Consider the following 8,228-nt stretch of genomic DNA (forward strand, 5'->3'; position numbering starts at 1 on the left):
AACTATTAACACCCAAATTTCTTACATTAAATACATTTCTCCACAGAGACATGTTAGACATTTCAATTTCCGGCCTATCTTTCCTAGATCCCTTCCCAACCCCAGCTCCATTAGGGATGAGCATAATGTTATGTGGGCAGAAATGTCCAGATCACCATTTCAGCCTTGAGCGTGAAACTGGAGATGTTTATTTAAACTTCAGTCCATCAGGCGTTCTAGAGCTGACACTGACACTCTGTTCCTCTCCCTGCTACCGAACGATCAGCTCCTGATCTATCTGACCAATCAGCTACTGTCAGGTTTGTATTAGAAACCAAAAGTCTCTGTTGGGTCAAAGAGTGTTGTGTAACAACTGCAGAAACATCTTCACTCTCGCTACTGGCATCGGATTCAGTTTCTTCATTGGAAGTGTCTGGTACCCTGCCTGAAGATGGTGATTCATGATCTTCTTCTTCCCCCCATGACTCCTTTCAACTATACTGTCTCCACCATGTTGTAAATGAGCAAAAGAGTCTTCCAAAGAAGTGCCTGCCTCAGGGGAGGGTGTTGCAGGACTGGTTAACTGCCCATCTATTGATGTTAAGGGCCTTACAGAAGATGGCACTGGAGGCTGAGCAGAAGCTCCACTCTGTGCTGATATGCTGTCCGCTCCATCTGCAGAACTCTCTCTTGCTAAGTTTACAGTATTAGTGTCACAATCCAGTCTAAGTCCAGCTACACCCTTCTCTGGTATATCTATTATATCTCTTAATCTTCCTGTGACGTCCACGTTCATCGCTTCTATATTGAACCATATTTTCTTCTTCTTTTTTTTAATTGTATTTTATTTTCGGGGTAATGTATAGAGGGGTTACAGTTACATTCATCAGGTAGTGGGTGCATTCTTCTCACACTGAACCATATTTTCAAGATTGGCAACATAGAGAAATCCAGCAATTAACATCTCAGTGTTCTTTTGACCTTTGGAGAAAGCATTTTCCAGCTCTCTACTAGTATGCTTCATACTGCCACAACCCATTTTTTTCTTTCGTAACGCCATGCGTATTCACCATTTCCTCTACTCGCCACCTTGAGTTCTTCTGGTGACAACAAAGTTGGCATGTCAAGGAAATCCTCTGAAATTTCTCATCGACAAAGGGCACATCTCTTACCTAGCCATGAAGCTCCTTTTACACACAGCAGAAAACATGCTTACAGGGCAAACTGACTGGGTAAATACAAGTTTGCAGACAAATGGCACATTCAGGAACAGGTAGAGATAGTGTCCTATTAGAACACGACTTATTTGCTTTCCTGTTTGTAGGAAGCATGCTCATTGAATGATCAATCTCACCACAACCCGCTATCCCTTTATGTTGTCATTAGCCGTATGAACACATTCCTCCATCTTCAGTTTACTTGCGATAGTTTATGAAAAGGCTTTTGGAAATCTCTTTTTGTAAATGTAAGATTTTTAACTCAACAGAGCAAGCACATTTCTATTACAGATTCCACAGATGGCTTGCCACAAAAATAAAGTGTCTTCTTTACCAGCAGTCAGCCAACTTGCAGTGGTTTTTCTTCAGCTGCTGGTTCATTCTCTGTGCTCTCTAAGCCACAGCCACAGGCAGCTCGCAGTCTTTTCTCTTCAGCTTTGGAGCCCACAGCCAAATGTCTGTTGTTTTAAGTAACTAAACTTAGGTATAACGCTATAGGATACATGGTAAATTCCTTGAAAGTAAATTCATATCCTACACTTATTTTCCCTCATGTTCTTACACCAACTCCCCTTCTGTCTCTCACCTCTGAGATTAAACGCATGGGGCTTATCTGGTGAAAGAAGAGAGGTGACATGACATTTATGTTGAAATTCACCGTAAAGTAATCGATGAGAAAGTTATTACTCACTCTGTCTAATCTGATCATTTTTTTCTCCCCCCAGGGTATTGAAGACAACAAAACTTAGGTGAGGCTTGCTACTTGTCATGTTAAATTTTCCCAAAACGGTGTTCTCTTCTGGCCCTCCCCCTTTGTACCCCCTCTCTTTTGCCAGTTCTGGGGCTTGAACTCAGGTCTTGAGTACTGTCCTTGAGCTTTCTCAAGGCTAGAGCTCTACCACTTGAGCCACAGCATCATTTCTGGCTTTTTCTACGTATGTGGTACTGAGGAATAGAACCCGGGTCTTCTTGCATGCTAGGCAAGCATTCTACCACTAGCCCAAACTTCTGGTCCCCCAAACTATGTTCTCAACAGTTCAATAGGATATATTCATAAATTAAGCCTGGGCACATAGGGAAGCTCTGGTAGAAGGAAAGTTTCCAGTCTCCTCACCCAAAAGGAAGGGAGGGACACGCCACCTGGAGAAGTAGTAAAGGAAGTTTCTTTTTGAAGTATAAACTGAGGCACAGGTTCTTTCTCAGGGACCAGTTGAACAATACTGGGGAACTGGAATGAACAGTCGGCCTGCTTTGATTAGGAAGGGCAGAAAACACTTCTATGAGGGAGGGAGGCTCTGGAGGATGGTGGAGCAGAGATCAGAGACAGACTTACATTGTATGCAAACTATTTTTTTTTTTTTGCTAGTCCTGGGCTTGAGCTCAGGGCCTGAGCACTGTCCTTGGACTTTCTCAAGGCTAGAGCTCTACCACTTGAGCCTCAGCATCACTTCCGGCTTTTTCTATGTATGTGGTACTGAGGAACTGAACCTGGGTCTTCATGCATGCTAGGCAAGCACTCTACCACTAGGCCAAACTCTCAGCCATATGCAAACTATTATAAATTAATTATAGTGGATATTATTCAGATGACCATCACTATCTACTTAAAGAAGTAGATTCTTTTAGTTACAAAGCCCCTGGTCTTTTTTTTTTTTTAATTGCAATGTGTAGAGGGGTTACAATGATATTCTCCAGATAGTAGGTACATTACTTCTCACATCTTGATATCCTTTCTCATGTTGCCTCTGGTCTTTTCAGTATACAGAGTAAGAGATCTGGATTTCTGATGTGTGTGTGTGTGTGTGTGTGTGTGTGTGTTTGCACATTAGTCCTGAGTTTGAACTCAGAGCCTGAACACTTTTTTGGGGGGGGGGCGGTCATGAGGCTTGAACTTGGTCTGGGCACTGTCCCTGAGCTCTTCAGCTCAAGGCTACCGTTAAGCAATATTTTTTGAACTTTTCTACTCAAGGTTAGTATTCTACCATTTGTGCTACAGTAATGGCCACAAAGGGGAGTGAATAGACAGATTCAGAAACTGGTTGTCCCTTCACTTTCAGCCTTTTGCTGGTTAATTGGAGATAAAGAGTCTCATGGACTTTCCTGCCTGAGCAGGCTTCCAACCACAATCCTCAAATCTCAGCCTCCTGAATAGCTAGGATTACAGGTCTGAGCCACCAGCACCTGGCTGACTCCCACTTCTAATTCTGGGCCCCATATGTCTCCAAAGATAAAACGAAGGCCTTGCTTCTGTTGCTTAGAACATCACCGTTTTCTTAGCCTCTCTTTCCTCTGTTACTTTCAGCGAGAAATGGAGTCTTTGTCTCTCTAGGCAGGAGGACTCTAAGAAGTTCTGGCTCCATTCAGTCGGTGTCAGGGAAGCCCTCTGCCTTGCCAGGCTGATGGAGCTCAAGTGATGGGCATGGCTCCGTGCCCATTGGCAGGTGAAGTGCCCGCCCATGTATTAGTTTGATGCCCAATCGCTGTGGGTGCCAGCCAGCCAGCTGGATACCTGTCTTGTGTCTTGCCCACATTGTTTCTGGCTTGTGTCACTTTTAGGCTTGGATGTGTTTGTGAATTTCAGCAGGGTGGTTCTTTCACAGCTCTCAGATACTGGCCTTTTCCAGACCCCTAGGAAAGAGGGCATTGTCAACCCAGAATTGGTGTTGAACAGACCAGGACCTGAGCTTCAGGAAAAGTCTTTCAAGTGTTTGTAATCCTTCTCTTCCCCAGATTTCCCTCACCGGAGAATTCTTTGTGTCACTTCTGCATAATTGTATAACCGGAAGCTGGACAGATCTTGTGTCAGCTTGGGTGACTCATATCTTGGTCTCAGGCCAAAGTTTCTAAGAAAGGAAAGGAAGAGAAAAGAGACGTGTGTGGGTTAGGATGAGTGGACCGGGAAGCAATGAAAGCATCCTGCTTACTTCTCCCATAGGCTTCCGAAGACTGGCTGGGAGAGACCTCCGTCTCAGGCAGCCGTAGAGTGTCACTCCCCCTGCTGGTTGCCAAGGGGATCCACAGCTCTGCTGCAGTTTTCTCTAGAACTAGCTTGGAGACTAAAACTTCCCCGACCCCCGCCACTTTCATCTCAGGGCTAAGTTTTCCTCCCAGAATGTGTTGAGGAAACAGATTTTGCTCTTGAGAAAAGACTGGCCAATTTTTCAAGGAAGCTGGGTGCAATTTATCCTATTTGAAGTTCTTTGCCTATTATAACAAACAAACTGCAGGTGCCGGTGGCTCACACCTTTAATTCTAGCTACACAGGAGGCTGAGATCCGAGAATTGTGGTTCAAAGCCAGCCAAGGTAGGAAAATGATACTCTTATCTCAATTTAACCACCAAAACACCAGAAGTGGAGGTGTGGCTCCAGGGCTATCCTTGAACAAAAAAACCTCAGTGCTCAGGCCCTGAGTTCAAGCCCTAGGACTGGCACAAACCAACACCAAAACCAAACCAAAACCAACTCCCTCCCTTAAACTTCCAGATGCTTAGGTTTCTGAACTTCTACTACTTTGTTTTGGGGCAACTCCCTCGCAAATCCTCTCGGTTTCAAACTAAGTTTCTTCTACTATATTCACAAAACACAGACCATTTTGGTCTGTTGTTGCTGTTGTTGTTGTTTTTTTCATTTACCTTGTAACCAATCCTTTCTTCAGAGGACACTGGCTGGCTATCATTTATTTGACATCTATTCTGATACCATCTACCTGGAAATAGTGTCAGATCCTACAGGTTGAGGGCTCAGTTTCCAACACTGCCCTCACATCAGATAGGCTTCTGGAAGCTTGGGTTGTCCTGTTTGTGCTTTGGATTGCTACACATGGAGCAATTTGCTTATTGTGCATGAATGGCTCACTGAACTCAGGGAAACAATTTATGTTATCCTAAAGGATACCACAAAAGATACAGAAGAGATGCACAGGATGGGGCTGGGTACAATTTTTGTAATTTCTGTGCCCTTTCTAGAGGCCACCCTCCAGAAACCTCTTCCTGCTAAGGATTTTCTGGGGGGAGATGTCATTGAATATATCATGCTAATGGACTGGGGGAGGAAATCCAGCAAAGCCTTTCTACTTCAGCCATCTCCTAGGTCTCTCTGTGGCATTCTTCCTTCCATGACATGAGAGCCTCTCTAGAATGAAGGGTCTTAGGACAAGGGTAGGACAGAGAATTTCTTGATGCTCTATTTCATGACAGAAAGGCAGATGAAGATTTGAGTTTCTATGACCTGTCTTAGGAAAAAGACATTCTAGTTCTTATGGCTAATCTTGGGAGAGAGTTATGAATGAAAACCAGAACAAGTCCAGTGCTGGTGGCTCATGCCTGTAATCCTAGCTACTCAGGAGTTATTGAGATCTGAGAATCACAGTTGGAGTCCAGCCTGGGCAGAAAAGTCTCCACGAGACTTTTATTTTTCCGATAACCACTAGAAAACAGGAAGTGGGGTTGTGGCTCAACAAAGCACTCAGGGACGGTGCCCACACCCTGAGTTCAAATCCCATAACCTCAAACAACCCCCAAATCCAAAACAAGTATATCATACCCCATGCCTCTAGATGGAGAACAGCCAGTCAGGTGAGGTAAGTAGGATCCTTGTTAGCTTTGGGGCAGGGAGAAGGAAATCTTAGAAAATGAATTGTCTCTACTTGTCTTTCTGTCCTTTACCTGACTCAAAGATGGGAAACAAAGGGTGCCCTCGTCTACCCTTTTCATATCTCTTGCCTATTAGCAAAGATAGAACCGGTGAACCATACGCATTCTGGTCTATGTTGAACCCACAGGCCAGCTATTTCCTAAAATCCCTGGACTGTGTATTCAGACATGAAGGTAATTTATAAGTTGTGACAGCTCTCAAATGAATTCTTTATTGGTGAATGAACATAGTCCTTTTTGGGTTGGTGTTAATATATACCCTCTAATGGATCTGTTCTCTTATAGAGAATATTCTCCTTTCCCAACTGACATTGTGATTTACCTGGGATAAAAAAAAAACCATTTAATTTGTTTTTTCTGAAAACCTAGCATTTTGATTTATAGTATACTCATTTAAGTGGCTATAAATTGTTTTTAAAGAAAAGAATCAAGAAGGAATTAAGGCAATGCGGGGGATGATCTTATGCTAGATATACTCACACAATTTCTATATTAAGTGTATTTCTATATTAAGTGTTTCCAGTTCATCCTTAAAATGTTTTAAGTGCTTACTGGTAATAATATTCTTAAGTGTTTGAGCCAAGTCTGGTGGCTCACATTTGTAATCTTAGCTACTCAGGACATGAAAGTAGCAATATCTCAGTCTGAAGTAGGTAAAGGACTCTATCTGAAAAATAACATAGAACAACAACAAAATTATAGCCTCTGGGCACTGGTGGCTCATCCCTGTAAACTTAGCTACTCAGGAGACAGATCTGAGGACTGTGGTCAAAGCCAGCCAAAGCAGGAAAGTTGATGAGACTCTTGTCTCCAATTAACCACTAGAATACCAGCAGTGGGGCTGTGGCTCAAAGTGACTGAGAGCTAGCCTTGAGCAAAAAGAGCTTGGGGACAGCTCCCAGGCCCTGAGTTCAAGTTTACAACACACACACACACACACACACACACACACACACACACACACACACTATAGCTACTACATGTGGCTCAAGTGGCAGTGTGCTTGTTTGGCAAACAGGAGATCCTAAATTTAATCCTTAATACTTCCTGACAAGCACTTTCCCTAACAAGCTCCCCCCTCCAACTTTGATGCATTTGTCTCATTTTACATTTAAAGGACTTACGACATAATGACTATGCCTTTATTATTGTCATATGTTAAGCTCTGCTGTGCTCCCTCTCCCAAGTGTCTCACTGGATAGCCTAGGTACTGAATGCTGGGTTTTAGGGTATTACAGGTATGCACCACTGTGCTTGGGTTGCTATATGTTTTATGATTAATTGGTGGATTCCCATATGTACACTGCCTACCCAACTACCTTCTATCTACCCACAAGAATTGAACCCAGAACTCTGAACATGCTAGACAATTGTTGTATGGATATCTATTTATCTATCTATGTATTGCCAGTCATGAAGCATGGACATGGGCACTGTCTAGAGCTCTTTTGCTCAAGGTTAGCCCTCTACCACTCTGAGCCACAGTGCCACTTATGGGTTTATTTATTTATTTATTTTTTTGCCAGTCCTGGGCTTGAGCTTAGGGCCTGAGCACTGTCCTTGGACTTTCTCAAGGCTAGAGCTCTACCACTTGAGCCTCAGCACCTTTTCTGGTGTGTTTTTTTTTTTTCTATGTATGTGGTACTGAGGAATCGAACCTGGGTCTTCATGCATGCCAGGCAAGCACTCTACCACTAGGCCAAACTCCCAGCCCGACACTTATGGTTTTTGAGTGGTTAATCAGAGTTAAGAGCCATTTGGGGACTTTTTTTTTGCCCTGGTTGGCTTCAAACCGTGATCCTCACATCTCAGCCTCCTGAGCAGATAAGATTATAGGTGTGAGCCACCAGCACCTAGCCGTTTTTTTTTTTTTTTTTTTTTAAAGACCTGTGTCCTTAGGCAGTATAATGATTGGCCTTGTAAATTTAGGAAAAACCTTTATTAAGTAATGTGTGGTATTGCAAACAGTTGCTCATGCAAATTAGCATGAGGAGTAAGGTGCAAATCAGATTCTGAGATGTGTTGCTTCGACATATTCTGACTGAGGAAATGTAGAGCAAAACCCAGGAATCTGTATTTTAAATAAGCAAGTGAAATAATTCCGTTGTGGGTGGTGGTTAGTTGGACTATGCTTTGAGAAAGACTGCCTTTGACTATACATGGGCTGGAGGTAGAGCCGTAACTAAAACAAATCTTCATGTGTACATCACATTCAATTTGGCTTCTTGTGGCTGTAGATATAACATTGGGATTTATATCATCTTTGGCTGAGCCCTAAACTCTCATTCAGTCATTTTTTTTTTTTCCTGCAGTAAGAAAAAGCTGCCCTGGGCCTGTCCGTTAGAAACCCTTACAAAAGAAGAAATAGTGTTAGCTGTT

The 8,228-nt window shown here is 43.1% G+C and overlaps 1 pseudogene; it reads right to left on the reverse strand.

Moving 5' to 3' along the window:
* Positions 1-215: 215 nt before the first annotated feature.
* On the reverse strand, positions 216-4,283 carry LOC150066945 (E3 ubiquitin-protein ligase RNF146 pseudogene; annotated as a pseudogene).
* Positions 4,284-8,228: the final 3,945 nt, after the last annotated feature.

Source organism: Megascapheus bottae, chromosome 2 (genome assembly GCF_031878675.1).
Source record: "Megascapheus bottae isolate mThoBot1 chromosome 2, mThoBot2.hap1, whole genome shotgun sequence".
NCBI classification, from domain to species: Eukaryota; Metazoa; Chordata; class Mammalia; order Rodentia; family Geomyidae; genus Megascapheus; species Megascapheus bottae.